Source organism: Penaeus chinensis, chromosome 3 (assembly GCF_019202785.1).
Source record: "Penaeus chinensis breed Huanghai No. 1 chromosome 3, ASM1920278v2, whole genome shotgun sequence".
NCBI classification, from domain to species: domain Eukaryota; kingdom Metazoa; phylum Arthropoda; class Malacostraca; order Decapoda; family Penaeidae; genus Penaeus; species Penaeus chinensis.
Genome location: NC_061821.1, coordinates 28083695 through 28088694, shown reverse-complemented (window position 1 = coordinate 28088694; position 5000 = coordinate 28083695). Strand labels below are relative to the sequence as shown.

The window sequence follows — 5000 nt, the reverse complement described above, 5'->3', positions numbered from 1 at the left end:
CCTGAGCCCCCGTGTTATCGGCTCCTACACCAGCATCTTTACCTGACGTGGGGCGGGCGGCGCTTATCATACGAAGCGTGTGTGGGGACAGGTGATGGTAGTGGCTGTATCATTATCATACTGGTGTGTGAGGACAGGGTATGGCGAAGGGGGTGTGATGGTGAACAGGTGATGGTAGTGGCTGTATCATTGTCATACTGGTGTGTGAGGACAGGTTATGGTGCAAGTGATGGTGATGGTTCATATCGTGAGTGTGAGGACAGGTGATGGTGAAGGGGGGTGTGATGGTGAACAGGTGACATGTGGTGGTTGAGATGTGTGCGTGAGGACAGATAATGGTAGTGGTTATATCATAATCATTATAGTGCGTAAGGACAGGTTATGATGCAGTGATGGTGATGGTTCATATCGTGCGTGTGTAAGGACACGTGATGGTGAAAAGGGTGTGTGTGAGGACAAATGATATTGTAACTGCGTCTAAGGACAAGTGAAGGTGAACTTATGGGGTAGCTTCTTTGCATTGGCCAGTTTGTACAGTTTGGTTCTTGGAGAGTTGATGTAAATAATGTGATATATATATATATATGTGTGTGTGTGATGATTTATATGTTATTATTATGGTAATTGATATTGTTTGTTTGATTAGTGTATGATCTGAGAAGGATTGCACAAAGAAAAGGAAATGTAAGGTATGTCTATGAAAATTCTAAAGAACACTATTGATGTCTGTGGATCAATGATAATGCAGCCAAGGCCAGTGATATCATGACATCTGTGCATTACCATTTGGCAAAGGCAGACAAACCATGTATATTAGGGATGGGTAGAGCTTGTTGGCATCCCTAACAATTTACCAGTAAATAAGAAATCAACATAAACACAGCCCTTGCTAAATATATTTGTATTAGAAAGTTTTGCAAGACTTTCCTAAAGTGAAGTATGGCAGCTACAGTATTATTTGATGTTTTTCTGTTGTAAACAGTAATCTTTTTATCGCATATGTACCTGTGTTATCAAATTAAATGTTTTGTATGCAAGCCTTCCTTGTGTCAAGACTATTTGGCAAGTCTATAGAGAGCGCGATAGTTTTTGTACAAATATCGCTGGCAGCGAAGTGTTTCCAAAGGAAATGTTGATTTGCCCCTCTATACACCTCTTAAGTCAGCTAGATTAACCAGATCCATGTATGCACTCTGGCAAAGGCAAAAAATCCACAATAAATATTCTGGCAAAACAGCTGGAACTGGTTCCTTATTTGATGATAAATTGCTTGGGTGGTTTGCAAACTCAGTCTTGCCAGAATATACATGGAGGTTTGTTAGACTCTATTGCAGGGATTTCTTGAGTCATTGTGAATAGGATTTTTGATATGTGATTGCATCATTGTCCTTTACTGACAAGGTCATTCTTTATGACTGGGTGTCATTTTTGTTCTATTATAAGTTATGATCTTCATTTTTTTATTTTCTGGATTGTATTAGATTATGCTGACCATACATACATATAAATTAGAGTGGTGTCAAGCCTTAATAAACATCAACATATTTGGTTTGTTGACTAAAACTAATACTGGCATATCTGATCAGTAGATATCATTAACATTTCATTAAGACCAAATTCATGGTCTTGTATATACAGATATTCTCTGGAATTACTGGCTTAGGTTTCATATGTAGAGCCAAAGATTATGGAATAGACCTGTTACAAAGAGAATGAAGTAAGTAATAGAAAGCAAACTTATGGTCCCTAGACATTACCTCATACCTCAAATGCAGAAGAGTACTTTTCAGCTGAAGCCAGGGTTAGCAAACGTCATTGTCCTTATGTTTATTTCAGATGGTTATGTATTTATTAAATATAGTACACATGAGGCCTTGTATAATTGTATTTGATATAGTATTGACCTTGAGGAGCACACTCACTGTTTCTAGTGTGTGTGAGTGTGAGTATGAGTGTGAGTGTGAGTGTGAGTGTGAGTGTGAGTGTGAGTGTGAGTGTGGGTGTGGGTGTGGGTGTGGGTGTGGGTGTGAGTGTGAGTGTGAGAGTGTGCTTTCGGTTTTCTTTGATGAAGAGGAAAGCAATTTCAAAATTTTCATATAGATTCTTATCTGCATTGAGCTTGATATGCTGACTTTATCTTATCAGTGTTGGTTGATATTTCTTTTGAATTTAACTTAGTAAAGGAAACATTTTATGAATATTGCAAGTAATAGATGTGATCTAAATAATTCTTAGATCAAGCCCTAGGTAGTACAATAAAGCAGTTAGAAAAATCCAGTGGCAAGCAATCAAAACATATAAATAGATTTATTGAAAGAGAACAAAAACTTTTGAAATCCTCCTGGGTTTCATTTCCGGACCTGAAAAAGAAAGCTTAGAGGATTTCAAAACTGTTGTCTCATCTTTCATGAAACTTGTTTTGCCTATAGTCAAAGAAAGGGGTTAAAGAGGATTAGGTAAAGAAGATATTAAATAGCGTGAAGTGCAGAGACTGCGTTAGGATTAATTTTTTGTTACTTTTGAGTTTTATTACCTTCACCCACTGGATAATGAAAACATTGCTGAAGATAATAGTGATGGTAATGATAAGGATAAGGAGTGAAGTAAGACTTAATGTAGAAATGGTTTACCCAGCACAGGCAGATAATTTTCTAGTTTTACAGCTTATTTGACCCATTTATGCATAAGCTGATTAATTTTATAATATATTAGTTTTCTCAAAATATACCCGTCCAGTTTCTAATAGTTTCTAACAATGATAGATACTGGCTTGGTGTAGTTTTATTATAAGTGTTAATTGATTTTACTGTTTGATAACACCACAGTGACTTATTCAGTTTAGCCAAAGCTTAGGGGAGAGTTTTGATTATGTTTTGTTTATTGACTCCTATTAAAGTGATCTCAATATCATTTGTGGAAAGATAATGAGAAATAAGGTTTTACTTCCCTTTGCAGATGTGGATGGCAGTAATGTGAATGGTGCTCTGGCCTGATCTGCTACTGACTTTCCACTTTACCTTCTGGGAAGCACTGCACTTCCTTCAGGCTCCTTATTAAGGTGTTGATTTTTATTAATTTCATCTTAAAGATATATGTGTTTTTTGTGTGTATATACTTGTACATTATGCATTAATAGTTCTGGTTTGAAATGTACTCAATAAGTTTACAAGCAAGTTGTTTCCTTGGGTCATTAGTTATGTTGTACAATTCTTTTGTGCCTGGGCATTTTTTCAATGAATTTAATTTTATTGTCATTTTTGGTTGGACATGGATATTATATTACATGTAGACAATGACCCCTCAGCCTCCCTAGTCTGTTTCATTTAGAAGTTTAATATGCTTTTGTAGGCCTTAAGAAATGAGTGGTGTACAGTATAGATTTTTCCATTCTTTATCAGATGATATTTTAAGGCTCTATTTATATGTGGACTATCTATGTAGGTGGACAGTTTTTCTCATATATACCTAGTTTAAATTAATAGGTATATTTCTGTAGCCTTTTGTGAACTTTTATCAGATTACAGACATTTTCTTCTCAGTCTTCATAGACATGTTCACATTATTGGTTTACTCAGTGCTATTGTCTAGAATAGGTAGTTAGGGCCTACAAGTTTTTTCGTAGTGGTAGTGTGTATGTAAAGAAAATGGGTGCACTTGTTAGAACACACCTGGAACGAAAATGTAAAGGAAGTACATATTGATATTTTTATGGTTTCTCGGGTAGCCTTGTAGGATGTACTTTTAAACCTCTTAAATTGTTTTACAGGAATTTGAAAGGTTACAGGGAAGTATTTCTTCATGTTTAGTATAAAGCATTAATTATGAATTTGATCCATTGCTGTATTAACTTCATTCACAATATATTTCATTCATTACAAATATAGAATATTTGTGGGCAGATAAATTGATTGATAAATATGAAAATAAAGGTAGAAAGGTGTGTATATATATATATATATATATATATATATATATATAGAGAGAGAGAGAGAGAGAGAGAGAGAGAGAGAGAGAGAGAGAGAGAGAGAGAGAGAGAGAGAGAGAGAGAGAGAGAGAGAGAGAGAGAGATTTTTGTTACTGAAGGGGTGTTTTAGATTGCCAGTATCAGTTCATTTGTCCTTTAGTTTCACTTTTTCCAGTACGTGAAATTTGGATTTAGACTAGAATGTTTCTTGTTATGACTGTTTTCTCATTGTAGTTGGCTATGAAAATGTTGAACTGTATTTATATAAAGCAAGTGAACTGATATGATTCTATAGATAGTGTTTAGCAATTTGATTTGTTACTGAGTCCCAGAGAAGCACTAGCTCTTGGGTTTCCTTATCATACTCATGATATTTCAAAAGGTGGTACTGTGATAGTTAGATAAAAAGAATGTCCATGAAAAGGTTTGTATGATGGTTGCTTAACAAGAACAATGGTTGATACAGTGTACACAATTTGGATGTGAAAACACTTTGTCTGTCAAAGCTTGTGCATGTGCATGTTTGTGCATTTCCACTTGTATGAGTGAAAAGATGATGATGTCAAAGGATTACAAGTAGTGTAAATGCATGCAAGTGGATACATTTTACTTTCAGATTTGGAATAATCATTTAACATGATTTGAGGGAAGTCTTCAGCATTGAAATAATCATTTTCATATTATTTTCATATATTAGAAAATAAATTAATGTAGATTATGCTCTTTTTAGATTTGTTTTGATGCATATTTATTTTTCATCTGGTTCCTAGAAAATATTATATGAAAGATAATGTTAGTTTAACATTAAAGTCTTTATTGTTCTTAGGGGACATTTAATGAGCTTTTCATGATTTTCTCTTGCTGAAAATGTATCATGTTCTGTCTCTGATTGGACCAACATCCAATAACACTCTGTAAGGTGTGAGAGTTTGTACTTGGAATTGTGTTGTAAGCAGATGTATATGATAGCCAGTACTGTAGTTATGTGTTTTTTTGAAAAACCACAAAAAAAAAAAAAGTTATGTTAAGAATCTTA

At 34.7% G+C, this 5000-nt stretch overlaps 1 protein-coding gene across 13 annotated transcripts in view; it reads left to right on the top strand.

The window, feature by feature from the left end:
- Positions 1-5000, top strand: part of LOC125039986 (inositol-tetrakisphosphate 1-kinase-like) — a 30874-nt gene that overhangs the window by 47 nt on the left and 25827 nt on the right. For 3 of the 13 annotated variants that reach the window (XM_047634463.1, XM_047634448.1, XM_047634395.1), the window contains exons 1-2: positions 1-91; positions 2956-3058. The exon at positions 1-91 is cut by the window's left edge and continues 47 nt beyond it. The gene's annotated coding sequence lies outside the window, so the exon portion shown is untranslated. Of the gene's footprint in view, positions 169-220; positions 248-537; positions 559-2955; positions 3059-5000 lie in introns of those variants that run through there. The other 10 variants (XM_047634483.1, XM_047634408.1, XM_047634501.1 and 7 more) reach the window with 9 other exon arrangements.